This window comes from Arvicanthis niloticus, chromosome 9, assembly GCF_011762505.2.
Source record: "Arvicanthis niloticus isolate mArvNil1 chromosome 9, mArvNil1.pat.X, whole genome shotgun sequence".
Taxonomy (NCBI): domain Eukaryota; kingdom Metazoa; phylum Chordata; class Mammalia; order Rodentia; family Muridae; genus Arvicanthis; species Arvicanthis niloticus.
Genome location: NC_047666.1, coordinates 81,221,377 through 81,242,023, shown reverse-complemented (window position 1 = coordinate 81,242,023; position 20,647 = coordinate 81,221,377). Strand labels below are relative to the sequence as shown.

Below are 20,647 nucleotides of genomic sequence, written 5' to 3'. Positions count from 1 at the left end.
GTGACGTATAAGAACTTAACAACAATCTTAACACTTATAAGCATTTACAAAAGAAATGTTAGTTCATTTTCATCTTCCACATCAATCCGATTAAAATCATTTTTTACTAAGAGTTTAAAGCCATAGGTTACTTCTGTTACTTTTATTTTTCTACTAAAGCCGCCGTGTGCTTCAGGTCATAAGAAACTAGGTAGTGGAGAGATTTTTCAAAGAAACACATGGTATACATGTGGATTTATGAGCCGGATTATTTAGTAGTAACTATACCGACATGTTGAGCATCATCAACAACCCCATTGCTGTGGCTTCCGCCTCCTCTACTCAATGAGCTGTTAAAAGACACAATTTGTTGTACTATGCTGCTAACAAGAAATAAATAGCATACAGCAGGTGCCATGCAGGAAGGCACTGGGTGTTATTGTACTAACTGTGCCCGGCTAATTCTCGCCAAAACAACAATTCTGCCTTCAGTAAAGAAAAGAACAGATCATTTAGTGGAGATTGGGATCCTGATTGTTTGTCATGTCAGGGTTAGACATGAAAATGAAACCACATGACAGACATCAATGGAGGAAATCCTTCGCTATGGAGACATATATTCGACTCAGCATTGTCTCCAATACAGAAGTGTATGTAAACCATTTTCTGTATCATATTGCTTGTAGATTAATATTAATTCCACAAAAGATCCTGATACCTGGTGCTAAAAGAGAGTGAGAGACATCTCCACTCCCACACCCACCCACTCATATTTGTGTGAACACATACACACATACAAACACAGCCCCAAATAACAACTTGTCATTGAGCAGTGTCAGAGGCAATAGCACAGATGTCGAATGAGGTAGGTATCTGTTTTCTCTGCACCTGCACTGATCTGAAGCACCTCAGCAATCCTTTCCTTCTGTAATTTCTAACTGAACACACACTGTCAGGGGCCACAAGAGAGTTCATGTACAACAGGCAGCAGTCCTACAATGACCGGGTTCTCCTGGGCATAGCAGCCAGTCACCAAGCTGCAATGATGCACTGTAGATGGCGTAGATGTTAGAAAGTGGGCATTCAATGCTCACTGAGAACTTGAGAAGGCTTCCTTTGTCCTGAGGAGTGAGAAAGGGTCATTTGTTGACACTGCATGGCAAGGTGTGCCTGCACAAGGAGAGGCAAGTGAAGTCCATTAGAGGTGAACATGGGGCCCAAGAAGAAGCTGGTATGTTCTTGCTATAGATGTAGAACAATTAAAAGTTAAAATGGAGCCCTGGGCAGGGGCCAGGTCAAGGAGGGCTCCATTTTAACTTTTAATTGTCAGATTGTGGTTCCAAACTGAGTTTCCTTTCTCAAAGCAACAAGCATATCTTAAGTCTATCTTTCTGTCAGCCTGCCTGCCTGCCTGCCTGCCTGCCTGTCAGTCTGTCTGTCTGCCTATCTACCTGTCTCTTTCCTTCACTCTTCCCTCCACTTCTCCCCTCTATGTGTGTGTGTGTGTGTGTGTGTGTGTGTGTGTATCTGTGCCTGTTTGTGCAGGTACACATCATAGCACCTGTGGAATGCATATGACAACCTTCAAGAGTCATGTTCTCTGCTTCGGCCATGTGATCCCCAGGGCCTGTTGGGGAGCACATTCACCTGTGAGCCACCCAATAAAGTTCTGTCTCAGCTTTTGCGTGCTTGGATCTCTTGGCCAAAAATCAGTGTCAGGATTATTGGGTGCGATTTGGACATTTGAAAAGGTATCAAGTGTGAGGTACTTGGTTGTAGCCGAGAAGCTGAGTAAGGTTAGACTGCATGGAGAAGTTAGGGTGACCTAGGGTGAGGAGTAGAGTACCAGCTGGCGACTGGGGGTTTCAGCTGCCAGCGGAAGGACTGATAGATGATAAAGGATAAAGGTTGAAAGTTTCAGACCCCTATTAAGTTCATACTCAGTGACACTCTGAAAAAAATAAAACAGCCTGTGTCCTCAGCATCAGCTGTGCTGAAAGATAAGCAGGAGTGAGGGTGTGTTCTTGGAGACAGAGGTGGAGCAAGAGTGTGTCCTTGGAGACAGAGGTGGAGCAAGGGCGGATCCTTGGAGACAGAGGTGGAGCAAGAGTGTGTCCTTGGAGACAGAGGTGGAGCAAGGGCGGGACCTTGGAGACAGAGGTGGAGCAAGGGTGTGTCCCTGGTTACAGAGCCATAAGAGGTTCTGAGAGCTAACATTTCAAGACTGACTTTTCTGGAATGAAAAGTTACTGTGCACACTCATGTTTTATTTGGTCTCACATTTCTACTTAAATTCTGATGTACAAGAAGAAAGTTTGTTTGTCAAGGCAAACAGGAACATTCAAGTATGGTTTTTACATTTTGTACATTTTGAGGTTATAATGTAATTATATCACCACCACCCCCCATTCCCTGCAAACTCTTCCATGTGCCAACCGTGCCCCCAGTGTTTTAAATTCATAGTCTCTTTTTCTTTAATTGTTGCTACCCAGGTATGTGTATACATATATCTTCCTAAATAGGTAAATACACCTTTCTCAGTCTGTATAATGGATAGACATTTCCCCCAGAGAATCCACTAGTTGTCATCATGATGACACATCCATCATTGTCACTCATTAGGAAAATACAAATTTGAACTTCAATAGAACACAACTTTGGGTTCACTAGGAATACAGAGCAGCTGGGCACATGGCAGCCACAGTCAGGAAGCAGAAAGAGGTGGTACTGGTCCTCAAATCACTTTCCTCTGTTTAGTCAGTCTGGACTTTAACCTAGGATGGCACTGCCAACAGTTACATGAGTCTTTCTATATAGTGAACCCAACGTAGAAATTCCCTTAATATGCCCAGAGATTGGACTCCTAGGAGACTCAGTATCCTGCCAAGTTGAGAATATTAACCATTGTGCACACAGTATGATACTGTTGAGCCATAAAATGAAAGAGATCCTGGGGCAACCTCAATCGTGAATGAGCCACGAAGGTGGTGTGCTAAGTGAAAGAAGACAGTCGTAAATGGATGGACTTGGAATGTTCTGCACATATTAGGTGCTCGGCACTTTCAAATACCTAAGAACAGGAAAAGAGCGACAGCCCTGGAGGCTGGAGGGAAAACGAGAAGGAACAATGAGTGGGTGCCGTGGTTCCTTTGGGGCAATAAAGAAATGTTTTGAAAATGAGTACTGTGGATAGTTTTACAAGACTGTTTACATGTATTTTCTGTTACAGATTTGTAACTTTTTAAATACTGAAAATATGAATTTGTGTATCACAACAGAATAAGAAGAAAATAATATTAACAAGCAGCATTGATATTTTGATCAATTGAACATTCAAACTGTGTAGTATTTAATAAGGACCAGCTGGTTGGCCTTTAGACAGGTTACTGATAACCTCGGGCAGGACAGGTCAGATCTAAGGCTTGGAAACACCTGCTCTCTTCAGGTTTGCTTGGCCCTTTGTAAATCTTGATCTATGGAGCCGTCAAAGTGACCACAATGCAGATGAACAAGGAGGCATGGAGCATGCCCTGTCATGAAAGCCAAACTCCAGTCTGTGTTCAGAATTGGAAGAAAGAAAAGGGGAAAAAAAAGATCAAAACATTCAGAAAAAGAACAAGGACATTCCCCCAGACTTTTTATGGGACAGGAAAGAGAGCACAGAGCCACTGTAGGAAGGAGATAATACAATTTTAACAGTTAAAAAAGAAATACTCAAGTTAAAAAAGAATATTCAAACTGTTGTATTTTTTTCCTTCTCCATTTTTGACACCCAGTAGATCTCTCTCTCTCTCTCTCTCTCTCTCTCTCTCTCTCTCTCTCTCTCCTGTGTGTGTGTGTGTGTGTGTGAGAGAGAGAGAGAGAGAGAGAGAGAGAGAGAGAGAGAGAGAGACAGAAAGTGTTGAGCTGAGCTAGAAATAATAGGAAATAATATCGTTTTTAACGTGGTGCCTTCACCTTGAGGACAGTCACCAGTCCTTTCCAGAATGCAGCCCCTGCTCCTGGGTGATCTTCTCAGGAGAGACAGGGGCAGTTAGGAAATGACCATGGCATTTTAAAGAGGACAAAAAAATTGAGGTGGCCTTCTCTAAAATATCAAAACTTACAATGTTCCCAAGCACGTTAGAGAGCATGGATCCAGCAAGGAATGTACCATGGAGCTCCTGCGTGTGGAAGAAGACCATTCCAGAAACGGTTAAATCACACACTGCCGATCCCTCACACTGCTGGCATCACACGGCAGCAGGGAGAGTTTGGTGTCTTCAGGACATGGTGTGGGACAATTGGTTCCCCATATGGACATAAAATAAAAATAGACCCTGGTGACAGGATAAATTCCAGGTGGCTCAGAACCCTCAACGTGAAAATGAAACATGTAAAAAGCCCATCAAAAACAGATTTTCATGACCTCAGAGGAAGGAAAGATTTTATAAAGGAAAAGGTTCACAGATTTGGAGTCATTTAACAGCACCAAAGATGCCACTGAAGAAACAGCAAAGTGACCTAGAGGTAGAGGTGAGAAGGTGGGGAAATCTTCAAAGGTTACATTCTTGGACCTTAATCTTCACAGGGTGTGGTGGGCGTAGTCTTGGGTGCTTTGCAAGGCTAGGGAAAAAAGACAGCTGCCAGTTCTAGGCAAGCCCAGGCTATGTGGTGAGTTCCAGGCCAGTCTAGCTTTGGTCTCTTCTAAATTCTACAAAAGACATTGTTTCTGTAAACAAGAGCAAGCCAAGCATAAAACACCCTCAAATTCTTCACTTTGCAGTTTGTGAGAGACAATAGTGAAATAATCAGACAGGAGGAGGAGAAAGAGGAGGAGGAGAAAGAGGAGGAGGAGGGGGGGAGGGTCGGGGAGCACAAATGACTTCCCTAGTTAAGACACAGGTTTGAATTCAAATGACACCTTCCTCAGACTCCTGAAGCTGCCTGGAACGGATGCCTGCCGAGATGGGTGTCAGTAATGACTGAGAACAATGTGAACTCTTGTAAAGTCTTCAAGGCAGGAAAAGTATGTCTGCTTCAGAGAGCAATTTGTTAACAAGGAGGAATTAAATCACACACTGTGAAGAATACAGCCTCTAAATCTCTCAGACTTGTCCAGGACAGACAGACAATTTTTATTGCGCTTATTTTTGGGAAACTGATGAATGTCTGAAATAGGGACAAAAGATTGAAAACTGAACCAGGAGGTTTATTCAGAAACTGTATAAATAGATAAATTAAGGTAACAGAAACCAACATAATAAATTTATTATTATTATTATTTTCAGTATAGAAATATTAAGTTCTTTTGATACAATATGTCCTTTTCAGCTGGAATAAGAAAGGTTATAGAAGAAAGCATCTCCCATGCAGAAGGCAGCTAGTTTCACTGGCAGGCTGGTTTGATTGACTTGATCAGAAAAGATTGGTAATAGCCCGGCTGTGGTGGCTCACGCCTTTAATCCCAGCACTTGGGAGGCAGAGGCAGGCAGATTTCCGAGTTCGAGTTCCAGGACAGCCAGGGCTATACAGAGAAACCCTATCTCAAAAAAAGAAAAAAGAGAAAAAAAAAAAAAAAAAAAAGAAAAAAAAAAAGAAAAGAAAGAAAGAAAAGATTGATAAGTGATCAAATGACTTGTATCAATGAGTACTTTGGAAACACTAAGATAAAAATAACATCATAAATCAACAAAAATTCCAAAAAGACAGAAAGTATTTACAAAACAACTTTAAAAGAAAAATATTTCACTATCATGTTATTTGTGGGAAAACTGTGTTTGTTGTTCCTGTGTTTGTAAATTCAAAGGAACAATAATTTCTCAATTCAAATACCATGATTTACTGTAACCCGTCTCTGGAAGTAAATTCATGGCATGTTTTAAACAGACCCCAGGCTCTGCTTCTGTGAGTTACGTTGTTCTCCTGCCTGGAGATGGACTGCGTGTCGTAAGGTAGACATAGTACAGCCTGCGGGATGGCGGCCCTGGGGCCCTGGAAGGGACGTTCCAACTGCTTAGTTTGCACCTTCTCCAGATATTCCTGATCTTAGCAGTGACTAAATTTTTCAAAAGAGGAACGACTGAAATGCTTGAGGTCAGAAGTAGAACCATTCCTGAGATGCAGGATTCAAATTCAGACCATACACTGTCTGGTGTTCACACTCAGCTCACTCCTGCCTAAACTTGAATGAGAAACTGCTGAGTCTAAATGTTTGTGGGAGGAATCTAAAAATTGTAGTAAGCCCCATTTGGCTCGTTGTGGGGATGAACTCCTCGTGATGATGAGTCGTTTGTATATGTCACACTCCGACACGCTTCAAACCCATCCAAGCAGAGGCTGAAACGATAAAAAGGTACTTAGGACAGTTAGTAGACTGATTTTATAGAACAGGTGAGTCACCTAGGGAGCACGCACACGCTGAACAGATGAAGGGTCAGGCAGGCTGCCACTGAAGGACGTGGCTACGTCTCCATGCCAACCCAGCTTCTCAGGTGTCAGAGACTGAGTGACTGGACCCATTTGAAGGATAAGGTGTGGTTATCTCTTGCCTGAGCATGGATTCCATTAGTGGATTCAGCCATTTGTCTTTTATCACCTGGTTACAGGTCTACTTTATGAGAGCTTGTTATATGATAACATCCCACCTTTGTACTTTTTAGTCAAGTTTTTGTCTTCCAAACATAGAAATGTCCCAATTCTCAAATCTGCCTCTTAGCTTTAATGACAACACATGGATGTCCTATGTAAAGGTAACACACCATCATTGACTAATGCGTACGGTCAGGGTTTACCTACGCTGTATTGTCTCTATTATGTGTCTGTCATGTTCAGTGTGTGACCTGTGGTATCTGGGGCCATCTAGACCCACTTGTACTCCCTGAGGCACCCCGAGGCATCTCACGCTTTTAAGGAACTGTAAATCCTTGTAAAGCTATGTCACAAAGAACCAAACTTAAGAATTCACTTGAGCTCTGGTTTTCAAACGTTGCTCTGGGATTTGTGTGAGATGGCACACAGGCAGTGTGGCTTGCCAAGTGCTTGCTCGGTGTCTCATGTCTTCCTTAGCATGAAGAAAACCTCTCTGCCAACTTGAGAAACAAAGAGGGTCTTCTTTTTCAGATGTCCTCTGTGTCTCCTGTGGTCTCCTCTCCAAGTTCCCGAGCTCTGGCTCAGGGGCTTCAATGTCCTGTAATTTATGATTTTGAATGTTTCCTCACTGTCTTCTGCTAAAACTACATGTGACAGATACATCTCTGTTGTGTGTTGGTCAAAACACACTACGAACCTCTCATAAAGTGAGGTATGCCCAAAGTTTTACTATATTTGAACACATTTAAATTTGAACACATTTAATTCATACATTTGAGTTTGTCTAGTGTGTCCATATATTTTATTCATTGAGGGGATTCCTTAACCATAGGATAGTTTTTATAGGGTAGTTTATGAAAAAATTATTGAAAACTGTGCTAATGTAACCTTATTTTTAACCTTATTTTTGTTCTATAGGCTGATTATATTTGACAATCAATCAATAGTTTATGTATGTATGTATGTATGTATGTATGTATGTATGTATGTATCTATCTATCTATCTATCTATCTATCTACCTATCAATTTTCTGGAGGAAACCTAGCCAGTGATCTTTGATTACACATGGGGAGAGATCATTTACATTTGCAAAGTGTCCTTGATGGTTGTGCAGACATGTCTCAGTTCCCTTAATTAGCTATCAATCCAAAATGAGGCAACCCCTTACTTCCAGTTTGTCTGAAGTTAATTGTTGACAAAGTATCCCTGTCAACTGCAGGCCTGCTATTTGTAAATCCAAGGCCCAACTAAATGAAAAGAGAGGAAAACTATTTACATAAGATTTTGAATATGATCCCTTTCTCCTGAGTGCTGGAGATCTAAGTCGGGGCCTTGACTACAATTGGCAAGTGCTTTACCATTGAGCTACATCCCAGCCCTGGTAAAAGTGTATGTTCAGAAAGTGGAGTCAACCCCGGTTTTTGGAGTCTTCAATTCTTTTCATGTTTGTTTTTAAGAGGAAGGGGGTGCCTCATGTGCCCAGGCTGGCTTTAACTCACTAAGTAACTGAACTTCGGAGCTTTCTGTCTCTGCCTCCCAGGTGCTGGGATTAGAAGCACACAACCACTCCTTGTGGGTCAAGGTATTTTAAATTAAATGTAATGATTCCATTATTTATATAAAATACTTAGTACACAGCCACCTTTTTGGGGGATACTTGTCACGATTTTAAATTTGTTCTGTCTGATCTCATATCATTTCCATTAACTGAAGAAACCATAACCTATATGCTAACTTTATTATTCTTACTCAGTAGAAGCCATACAACAACCAAGAAAATAAAAGACACCAGGATGTCACTGTAATACGTTCATTAGTCTAAAGACATGCGGGGGGCAGGGGGAGGGAAGTAACAAGCCCTAGAAAAGAAGGAAATATAGGCATGGAGGTCTCGCACTCTGAGTTCGCCTTTGATTCACTCTAGTGTCTCAGGGATCTTCTTGAAAGGTTCCTAGGATGAGTGTCTCTGGCAGTCTGGTGTTTAGAGCCAGCAGGAGGCACATGGGGTTTGGGCATTGTCCCAGTCATTCACTCTTTTTCGTATGCTGTTTGCTTGTCACCTAGTGGGTACTTCTGTGCCTCAATTTCCCACATTCATCAAAGATGACAACATCACTCTGTAGCTTATTACAGAAAAATAATTTCACACAGATCGAATCTCTCTCCATTTGGTTCAATTACTTCTCTGAACGAAGTACATGAAGTCGCACATATGTACAGCCATATAGAAGGCCCTAATATTCTGGTAAAATCTCAAACTTAAAGCTTATTCTTCAGAATGGCAGGGCATGAACATTTTCATGCCAGGCTTTCCAATCTATCAATTTGTGGGAGAGTTGGCAAAGCTGTCATTGGTAAGGCTGACGGTGATGCAGATGGGTCCTGGTGACTGTATAGAGAGACTGGGGGAGGGGAGGCACAGTTCTTCTTTGTTTTTTTTTTTTTTTTTTTTTTTTTTAGGATTGAACAGAAAAATCTGCTCTCTCCTATGGAAGGGGGTGGGGAATTTGTTCGAAGCAAAGATGAAACAAGGGCTCTGCGATCAGCTAGACGCTGTTCTCACTCTTCTTAACTTCCAACTTCGCTAATATTTTTGTTCTCTGAAAAATGTAGGGATATTTTTACACGGTGCTATTACCGACTTTTTTGGAGGAGGAAGAACAGTATTTTCATCTTCAGTCAGAGAGGATGACTTGTGTTATCTGTAAGCCTGCTCTTTAACGAGTCATCTGTAGTTTTATTATAGACGCGCCGCAATAGTGAACCACCCTGTTCCCGTCTTAAGTCGTCTGGAGATGCTTCTCAGCGTCAGGAGGCAGTCTTCTTATGAGGGAATATCCAAAGGACAATGAAGAATGTTATTTTTCCTTTCAAAGTCTGTATTGAATTAAAATTGACAGGTGTCACTGGACTATCGACAACAGGGCCATTAATGTTCCTCAAGTATATTGAGGTCAAGTTTGAGGACCTCTGATTTGTTTGTCTGTTATATTGTTCGTGTTTTGGCATGCACAATGCATGTGTACACATTTATGTGAGTGAATGTAGGCCAAAGGTTGGTGTCCATGTAGTCCCCATTCATTCCCCACCTTACTTTTTGAGACAGGCTCTCTCACTGAGCTCATCGATTTGGCTATGCTCACTTGCCAGCGATTGCTGAAGATTTTCCCATCTCCGTCTCCCCAGCACTGGAATCACAGGCAGACGCAACGTGCCTGGCTTCTTACATAGAGTTGCAGACACTAGAATTCAGCTTCTCATGCTTGTATATGAGTCACTCCACTAACTGTAACACCACCACCACCACCCCCAACCCAACAATGTCAGACTTAGGCAAGAAGATGAAATGTTTGTGTAAGGGTCTGTAGGCCAAGGGCTGGGGAAGAGTTTCAGCAGAAGGGCAGGTAGACAGACATGAGCCAGGCATGCCTTCACGAACATAGAAGAGTGTGTGTGCTGGGTACCTCTTCATTGGTAGCAAATCTCCAGTTTATCCACACAGAGTTCTCATCGCCAGACACTGAGGACTTCTTCCACAGGCTCCCTCTGCTCACCAACTAGAAACTGATTATCTTTGTTAACCATATCTACATAAACTAAAGTGTGTTACCTTTCAAAAGAGTAGCAGTTGATAGAAGACTTCCCTTAGATAAATAAAAACTTCCCATGATATACACAAATAACCACACAGACAGTTGTTAAGACAACTATTTAAAAAGCCCTTAGTTACAGAAGATAGGGGAAAGTCAGTGTATTAAACTAAAGTTTTTCCTGAAACTTGTGCTCACTCAATCCTTTTAGGTGAGGTCTTCCAGTGCAGCCCACAGTGGCTTTGATCCAGTGCTGCCCACGGGCCTTGAACTCAGAGCAATCTTGCTCAGACTCCCAAGTACTGGAATCAAAGGCATCTCATTTCTTGATTGATTTGAAAAGATTTTTAAGAGCAATGCGATCTGGATCTAGGAGGTTGGGGTTGACAATAGTCTGGAGTTGATAAAGCGGGAGTTACGAAAAGGCAGATCTGTGCATTTAGTATTTCTAAACTGGAAAGGAGGCACAAATCCTGACCCGGTGTTTCAGAGGAAGTAGGAGGGCCTCCACAAGCTGTGCTGACAGACTGTGGGAGAGCAACAGAAACCCAGCCTCCAGAAGAATGGAGGGGCTACAGAGCCTTCTCAGCTACACTGGAGACCCTGTGAGATTGATAGGGTGGGGAAGACCATGAGTGCTGTTTTACTGTTGTCTCTGATTCTTGTAAAATGAAGGTATCAGTTACGAATATTTAGAGAAATCTATGTTTAAATACTGACCCCATTCAGTATCTTAAAACGATTTCCAACAGAAAAAACAATAGAAATCTGTCTCCAGAGCAGAGTAGTATGCATGATGCCTGGCAGTGTCTTTATAGTAAGCCCAGAGCAGGCAACGTATAACCTGGGTGTATGCTGGAGCCGGGGATAGGGAGGATGCAGCAAGGCTTATTTCAAGGATTACTGTAATCTGTACAGCAGTCACAATTGCTTTTCATGTGTTTGTTCTCAGCTGAGATTTAAAATGCAATCGCACTGGAGATCTAGCCATTGGTCTTTCGCAAGTGGACACTCAGGTCTTCATAGTTGGGCAATTCCACCTGGCATTGGTAGGAGTGCAGGCTCTTGGCTCCCCCCTGTGACTAAGCAGACAAGGGCCCATCAGAAGGAGAGGTGAGCAGGAAGCAGAAGGGTGTCTCTGTTCCATATGACACTTTGGAATGCAGGCTGGCAAGGGGGGTTGGGGGTGAGGCGTGGGGTGGGGGGCAGGGGTCTGTAATGAAAAGGCAGCATCTTTCCTTGACAATTTGTTAATGTGACCTTGTGTGTTCACACATTTCACTCTCCCATAATTAAAATCTCAGAAACAATAATCATTACAATTGGTTGTGTCATTAAAAAGTAAAATGAGACATGAGTATTATCTTATATATGCTATAAGACATACATTACATATATAGAGAAAGAGGCCACTCATCTGATGGTCTTTACAGGCATGATTTGCATGGAGCTGTTGCCTGAGCTCTGTTCCACATGGGAAGACATAGGCAGAGGCTCTTAGCACTGACTTAATTAAATGAGTGTTGAAAACATTAAGGAAAAAAAAAGGTGATTTTTTTTCAAAAACACATAATTGCAGGTTGTTTTGTTGAGTGATCTTGGAACTCTGATTGACATCTCAAAAATATTCTTAGACCATGAGACAGAGCTGAAGATGGCCATCCTTGTTCATTGAGTTTGGACATCTGCCTCACCCTTTTTGTATTTGGATGTGGTGACTAAGTTATAGGGTGAGATGTTCCATGCTGTCTCTCTGAAAGCTGAGACTATCTTTGGACCCCCCCTTCCCTCTCTTCTTCTTCCTCATTCCTCTTCTCTTCCTCCCTCTCTTCTTCCGCCTCCTTCTCCTCTTCTTACTCCCTGTCTTAAACAAGGTTTCTATTCCTGCACAAACATCATGCCCAAGAAGCAAGTCGGGGAGGAAAGGGTTTATTCAGCTTACACTTCCACATTGCTGTTCATCACCAAAGGAAGTCAGGACTGGAACTCAAACAGGTCAGGAAGCAGGAGCTGATGCTGAGGCCATGGAGGGATGTTACTTACTGGCTTGCTTCCCTTGGCTTGCTCAGCTTGCTTTCTTGTAGAACCCTCAGGACCACCAGCTCAGGGATGGCACCCACAATGGGCTCTCCTTCCTTGATCACTAATTGAGAAAATGCATTACAGCTGGATTTCATGGAAGCATTTTGTCAAGGGAGACTCCTTTCTGTGTAATAACTCCAGCTTGTGTCATGTTGACACACAAAACCAGCCAGTACACTCCCCCTCTTCTGCCTGCCCTTCTTTCTCCTCATCTTTCTCTTTGCCCTCTTCTTGTCTCTAGTTCCCTTTTGGTACTTACAAAATTCTGTAGTCCACAGTCTGTAGCCTGAAGCCTACTTTACAAAGAAGTCTACGGATTTCCCATTCTTGCAGGAGTTCTTCATGCATCCCAGCATCATTCCCTCCCTGTATCCTGAGTTGTTTCTATGATTATTTCTTTCAGGAAATAAAATGCAAGGGTACACGTTGCTAGCAGTCTGCACTAATTTCTCCCACTGCAGACTTTTTCCAACCCCTCATGTCTTACACTCTGGGAGGGTTTTGACAATGAGAACCGTGGAAAGTACAATCCCTCTCTTAACAGCTGAATGTCTTTCATCAGGCTTTCCACAGGACACATAGGAACAGGTAGAACGTTTGACAACACATTTTGAATACTCTTGGCTTTCTTTAGTGCTCCAAAGAAAACTTGATTTGGAAAAACAAGCTTAAGAAGCACTTTCAGGGGCGTTTTACTACCAAGTATGATGGTGTACAGTATATTCTTGCATGTCTGTGTGGACTACTTACAATGTTTATGTCACTTGGGGGAATGACTTAACTAATTTAAGGTGATTAGTAAGTTTTTATTTGGTGAGGGGAGGGTGGAGGAGAGAGAAACTTTTAGAGTTGATTTCTTTGCCCATTTTAAAGGAAATATTTCTGTTTCAGCTCACGACCATGAATTTACTTTCCAAAATGAAAATTCTTTTCTTCTCCCAGCTATGAACATTTGAGAGCATTGATTTTACCTCTGCATACTTCCCTAGTCTATGTAGTAGGCTGTAGCATCATAAATAAATGGGATTCTTTTAGCCTATATCACCTACAACCTTCAACACACATGCCTACTATTGCCAAATAATTAACAAAATTAAACAAGAAAAGACCAGGTTAGATTAAATTGTAGTATATTCTCAATGCTTGTAGGAACTCACTTGGGTGAAGAGTAAGGGCCCCTGCCTGGTTTACTTCTGTGAAACAGAAAGGATGGTTTTGTGCAATCGCAGGGACATGGGTCCCTAAGTGAGGGAACAAGAGGTGGTTGGTTCTATTAGGAGCCTTATACTCTGCGATGTACATTTCATGGCCTCAAAAAGCCTGTTAAATGGATGAATTGTGGTCCACGGGAGCTTTGTTCTTCAGGCTAGCTTTATTTTGGCTTGTAAGGTCAGGGGACCCAGTCATCCTTTTTATTTGCATACAGTTATTGCGTGTCTTAGTCACTGTTCTAATGCTGTGAAGAGGCACTATGACCAAGGCAACTCTTATAGGGAATCATTTAACTGGGAACTTGCTTTCGATTTTAGGGCCTTAGTCCATTATCATCATGACAGGGAGCATGGTAGCAGGCAGGTGTGGTGCTAGAGAAGTAATTGGGGAGAGAGAGAGAGAGAGAGAGAGAGAGAGAGAGAGAGAGAGAGAGAGAAGGGAAGAGAGAGAGAAAAGAGAGAGAGATGAACAGAGAGAGACAGAGAGGCACAGTGACACAGAGAGACAGACACACACATACAGAGATAAAGACTGGACCTGGCACACACTCAAAGCCTACCCCAGTGACACACTTCCTTCAACAAAGCCACACCTCCTAATCTTTCTAATCCTATCTAGAGTTCCTCTCCTTTGTGACTAGGCATTCAAGGATGTGAGCCAATGGTGGAGGCAGGGTGGCATTCTTATTTAAACTAACACATTAGGCAAGATAGTGAAGGCCTTCCATGTATATCAGCTGCTTTCATTCTCACATATCTGGAGAACGCCCTGAATTTTCGGAGCTCCTCAGAGTGTTTCTGAGTGTGTGAAGGCGGCCTTTCCTCCAGGGGTTGTGGGAGAGCAAGTAAGGCTGATATCCAAATGACTATATGGATGTAATTATTTCCAAGCGCCATGTAAATATTATCCATGGTCACAAAGATGGCTATAGGTAAGATTTAACATTTATAGCAGTTAATGAGGAATATACATTGATATGGCAGGGCCAACCATAACAGGACTACAACAAAGAGGACGTAGTAGAATAAGGAGTCAAGTCTAGTCCCAGCTACATGAAGACCTCAGAACAAAGTAACAAACAAATGAACAACAGAAGCCATGTCAGCAGCAAAGGCACAATTGATCTTTTTGAGTTCCTACTGGAGGTGTAGATAGAAACTGTGTGAATAGAGCTTGTCTGAGGTCAAGGTAACTGAATAACAATGTTATCATGACCTTGTCTGAGGTCAAGGTAATTGAATAACCATGTTACCAGTGACTGCTGGGATTCAGAGAGAGTCGAAGGGAAGTCTACCATCTTCATATTTTATTTCTAATGTTTTCTCACATAGCATAGTGTCAAATAAAATGTATTAAGCAAATGTTTTAAATAAAATTTCCCTCTGAAGAATTGGAGGAATAGTGGCTGAAGAGATGGCTCCCCGATGAAGGGTTCTTGATGCTGTCTCAGAGGATTAGATTTTGACTCCCTGCACCTACATCAGTCTTTCACAGATGCCTGTAATTCCAGCTCAAGGAATTCCATGCCCTCTCCTAACCTCTGCAGACACCTGCATGTATATGCACACACACACACACACACACACACACACAGACACTCACACCCAAGTAAATAATAAAATAGTTTAAAAGATAATGGAATTAATGAAGGCTTTCATTAAGAGACAATAAAAGAACAAAATAAGTAATCAGGAATCTTAGATTTATTTATGTATTTATTTTATATGAGTACACTGTAGCTATATATAGATACACCAGAAAAGGGTTTCGGATGCCATTACAGATGGTTGTGAGCCATTATATGGTTGCTGGAAATTGAACTCAAGACATCTGGAAGGGCAGACAGTGTTCTTAACCACTGAGCTATCTCTCTATCCCTTAGGAATCTTAGGTCTTGTATTAGCCCATTTATGCTGTTAGCATAGCAGAGACTGGGCAATTCATAAAGTATAAACACGACTTTCCCACTGTTAGGAAGTCAGTGTCTTTTGAATGTGAAATGTCCCCCACAGGCTCATGTGTTTGAACACTCAGTCACCAGCTGGTTGGGCTGTTTGGCTAACTATAGGCCCTTTAGGAGGCGGAGGCTTACTGAAGGAACCTGCTCCCCAGGCAGGGCTCGCTCAGTGTCTAGTCCCATTTCCAGTCCCATTTGGCTTTCTGAGAGCAGAGGCCAGCCCACATCTGTAGCTAGGACTTCAGCATTGTGACGGGCTGTGTCATCCGTGAGCGGCTCTGCAAGCCTTCCTCCCTTCAATTGCTTTCACTGGATACTTTTTCACAGCAATGAAAAAAATATGTGATGAATTCAGGGCCTTAACTCTAAGATAAAGGGGCAGCCAGGGGTAATATCAGGTTCAGGAAGGGGCTGATCTTCTTTCAGGATAGTGTCTTGTTGCTTGCTTGAAGACATGCTATGTCTTTATATGGCCCAGACCTTTTATAAGGACCTCTGAATGTAATCTGTAAGGGCACTTTTGTCATGACTTAGAAACCTCCTGAAGGTCCATGCTTCACTCCATTGCTCTGGTGATCTCATTGCAACAGGCATCTGGAGGCTCTCACTCAGAATATAGAGTTATATGTCCAATAAGAATCTTGGGAGAACATTTGGGATAAGCCTCATATTGACCTGTACCCTCTGATTCCTGAATGTACACACAAACCAAGCTTTCTAACACACATTTGTCCCCATTGTTTCTGATCAACAGTCACATGATTATCTTCAGTGGGTAATTCCATGTGGTTAAATGGTGCAGATCTGGCCAGATTTGACCTCCTGATATCAACTTGACCCCTGTCCTCTTCTTGGCCCCTGTGCCTAAATTTTGAACCACATGGGTACCTTCCTCTTTAATGCTCCCCCCCCCGCCCCTTCAAGATAGGAAAAAACAATGTGTCTGTATCTCTTCCCTGGCAACATCCTGAAGCAGGCTTGTTGTTGTTGTTGTTGTTGGTTTTTTTTTTTTTTTTTTGGTTTCTATCCCTTTCTGCCAATCTAGTGTATTTAAGGATAGTACTTAAAGACCAGCTAAGTACACATAAACTCACGCTACATTTCTTAACCTCCCCTTGCTTGGATACCAGATAAATTACCCCATTAAAAAAGAAGTGGACCACTGATTCTCCAGTGTTGTGACTTCTATGGCTTCGCTTGTGATTTTTGAGTACTACACGTGTACATGGACACTTCTTCCAGACCTTAGCCCGAGGGTAACTTCCTCCTTCATCCCCACAAGACTCACTGGGATGCTCTTGGATTTGAGAGTGGCTGATCAGCAAAAGATGTGTCCACAGTTTTGGGCTTCTGTGTTTTGGAGTTAAGCTCAAGCATAGTGTTATAGTGTTGTGGTATCTGCTGCCTTTCACACCACAGTGAAGCTGTAGTTTTTTGATTGTGCATCTTTCCAGGACATTCTAAGCTACTTTGGGAAGTCAATATTGCATTCTGTACCATGCATGAACCACAGCTGTTGCAGGTGGTTGGAAGACACTGGTTGCAAACTTGGTGCTTAGTAAGCGTGTGAGCCCAAGTGTACGCATGCGAGCCTGTTCCACAGAACTGCAAGTTTGAGGCAAAATCATGAAGTCAGATGATTAGATATTGACAAAAATAGAAAATGGTGCCTGGACCCAGTAATTAATGTGTTAGAATAACCAGGGAAAGAACACAGGAAGCACACCAATGGCACATAGGCTACCTGCTTGAATCTCAGTGTAATCTGAAAGTACGTGTAACCTGAATGGAAGAGAGTGAGTGACCAGGGAGGTCAAGACCCAGGAGCGCTAAGGAGAACATCTGTTTCTGCATTGCAGGTGAGCGATTTCCATCTCATTTTTCTCTTTATTAACTACAGAAACCCACAGATACAAGTCACCAAGCACCCCATTCTAACTTAGATGGCACTTCTCAATAAGGGCACTGTTTCTTGCAGAGAATATCACATCTCAGTAATTGTCCTGCAAATCCCCTTCTTAATTAAAATCAAAATCTTCATCCTAATGGCCCAATGACGCTGCTTACGAATGTGTGTTCCTTCTTGTTCTTTAGAGGCAGATGCTGCGGGTACAACTCCTTTTTTCCTTTGGCGGGGTAACTCTGGTGAGAAAAATTTACAGCAATTGATTTTGTTTTGTTTATAGTCATGGCTATAAAAACCTCTAAAGCAAAAGTAAACAGTGCTCGTGGGGCAGGGGCACGGTGGTGCATGGGTACACTGTTCGCTTTATGGTCCTGATGACGCTAACTCTAGTACAAGGTGTAATGGTTCTGATTGTGCCGTTTCTCTGCTTTGGGCTAACTCACATGCTCCATTGTGCCTACGCTGGCTACAGTGGGACCGCCTTTAATCCTCTGCCTGGTTACCCAGTCCTCCAAAATAGCAACCGAGCTTCTCAAGTGTCAGGTACCAGCCCTGGAACAACACATTAAATACCAAAGATGTCTGAATAACAGTAATGGTGGGAAAGTCTCTCACAGGGCTCATTCTTTGTGAGAGGATGAAGGGGTGGGGGGTGTTAGCAAACCAGGAAGAATGGACTTTGTCATGTGCAAATATGGTGACCATAAATGGTGCTGGGGGCCTTTCCATTGTCCCCTGAGTCTGCAATGGGAGAAAGCGGGCCAAGGGGAAGAAAGACACGTTTGATAGAGTTGTGAAGAATGTTTGAATGGAGACTGGGTGTTGGGCATTGTCTTGCAGTGACCTCAATTCGGTACAGTAGAGACCCTTGAAGGCACTGTCTGAAGTCACAATACCGCCATTCTCCTCTGTTTAGTAAAAAGGATTAGTTAAAAGGGTGGCGTTCCGTGCCCAGAGTTCCAACTATTCCATGAAACAAAAGGCCCGAAATGTTTTTGAAGTTATTTTTAATTGAGTTGAACTAATTTAATAAAGGTCCTACGGAGGAAAAAAAATAAAGGAATGTGATTGTTTTATGCTTCCTCACAGATGGAGTGGACATTTATAGCTTGCTTTTCCTTTAGTGTTCCAGAGAACAGTAGCCCCATTTACAGCTACTGTTAGCAATTTAAAACTGCTCCAAAATGAAGTCTTTCAAGAAGTTGACAGCTTATAAATAAATCTGTCTGATAAAACTGAACATAAACTGCATCTGTGGTTAGTTTGCCAAAATTAATTCTACATTTAATTAGAGATAGCAGTCAAACATATTTAATAAAAAACAGTCTTGGAGAGTAAATCAAATGAAGTCAGTTTTTCGCAGACGTTAAGCTTTCTTTTTCTTTTCTTTTCTTTTTTTTTTTTTTTGGAAGGAGTAATGAAAAGAGCTCACCTCTCTGATTGCCCGTTCTGTGGCACGGAGACTTCTAGGGAGCTGGGGAAGCCTGTGAGCTCCGCTCTGCTTCCAAAGTTTCCTCCATCAGCTAGGGTAAAGAGAGAAAATGATCACTGTACAGTTTATCTGTATCTCATCACTGCGATTCACTTTGATGCCCTAAGTATTAAAGCCGCAAGTCACAGGCATATTACTATTAATTATTCCAGAGGCCAGCTGAGCTAATCCACACTTGTGTACGAACAGCATGTGCGAGTCACCTTTAAAAGGGTGAAAAATTTCTTGGGAAATTTTGACTTGATTTTAGAGAGACAGAGATAGAGACAGAGACAGGTAGGTAGGTAGGTAGTAGGTAGGTAGGTAGGTAGGTAGGTAGTCAGATGATAGAACAATAGACAAAAAGATGAAGGGCTAGATGAGCCACAGCTACAGAGAAAGACTTTGGGCCATGTGATTGGCCTATTAAGTATTTGTTCATGGCATGCTAAAGAGCTATGGGAACCCCAGTAGACACAGACAGACAGACAGAACCCACAGGTCCATCCCAAAGCGGCAGACACTGTTTTACCACAACAGTGACTGACGGTTCAAAGCGCAAACCAGCAGATCTTCAAACATTGGGAAATCCAACAAAGTCCAGAGTACTGGGTGAAGGTTGCAGAGGACAATAGAAACCAGTACTAGCAGAAAAAAAAAAAAAAAAAAAAAAAAAAAAAAAAAAAAAAAAAAAAAAAAAAACCCACGTAGCAACAAAGAACCAGAAGCACATAAGAATCCACACAGAGAGTAAAGACAACTTAGCCCACTGTATTTGTTTAAGAAGTATGGTGTTTCTTTCTAGGAATTCGGGAAGTTGAACAAACACTGTCCTATATATTATGGGAGATATATAAAACTGCTATACTTAGCTAACATGAAGTAATTTGGATTAGAAGTTAAACATTTATTTATGGAGCTTAATGTGACAGTCATAAGATGATTAATCTAGACTAAATATGTTCCCAGATAGCCACGTGTTTTGGTTTTGTGAAGCTTTAATGCTACTTCTGACTAAAATGCACTAGGCCTTAGCTGCTTTCTTTCAGTTACTGCAATATCATTCTGATTTTACATGTTTGGCATACTTCAAGGTTTGAGAACACACTAATTTACCTTCTCAGTAACTTCATCAAAATTTTGATGAAAGTTTCTTTTTTTGTTGTTTTTGTTTGTTTGTTGTTTTAGAAACGGGGCATAAAATAATGCACACTTATTCCTCGAGTTAAAATAATTTATCATGATTTTGAGACTTGCCCCAAACACTTGGCATAAATACCATTCAAGAAAATGCAGAATGTTTATCTACTAGTTGCCTTTTAAGTTCTATCATGAAATAATAATGCTTAAAGGCTGCTGTGTTATAGTTGCCTAATAATTTATTAAAATACAGATCAGTTATTGGCAATATATAGTATTAAAGTAAGTATTAAGAATGGTTACCCCCAAACAAAGTATTAACTGGTTCAATGATACTTTATCATGTAAATCATTAATAGCATGAGTGGTTAATCTTCTTCACTAGACATAAGTAGCTAGGAGATAGGCAGATAGATACATACATACACACACATACATGTACCTATACATGCATACATGTATACATGTGAGGTAGGAGATAGACAGTCATACAGATACACATACACACATGTACATACACATACATCAGTGTATACATGTGAGGTAGGAGATAGACAATCATACAGATACACACACATACATACATGTATATACACATACATCAATGTATACATGTGATCCAAAGGAATGGTGAGTTTAATTAATGATTTAAAATTAAGATGAAAAAAATACTTGTTTCTTTATCATCGTAGGATTAGAGTAAAGATAATTGGTACAGCCTTGTGGATCAATAAATGCC

The 20,647-nt window shown here is 41.7% G+C and overlaps 1 protein-coding gene and 1 long non-coding RNA gene across 6 annotated transcripts in view; one reads left to right on the top strand and one right to left on the bottom strand.

The window, feature by feature from the left end:
• The window catches only part of Sox5 (SRY-box transcription factor 5), a 943,910-nt gene that overhangs the window by 447,342 nt on the left and 475,921 nt on the right, over positions 1-20,647 (top strand). The window lies entirely within an intron of this gene.
• Positions 16,569-19,329, bottom strand: LOC143443433 (uncharacterized). The gene is made up of 4 exons (XR_013112391.1): positions 19,268-19,329; positions 18,730-18,820; positions 17,741-17,849; positions 16,569-17,533 (listed from the first exon to the last, which is right to left on the bottom strand). It is a non-coding gene; the product is annotated as an uncharacterized LOC143443433 (long non-coding RNA).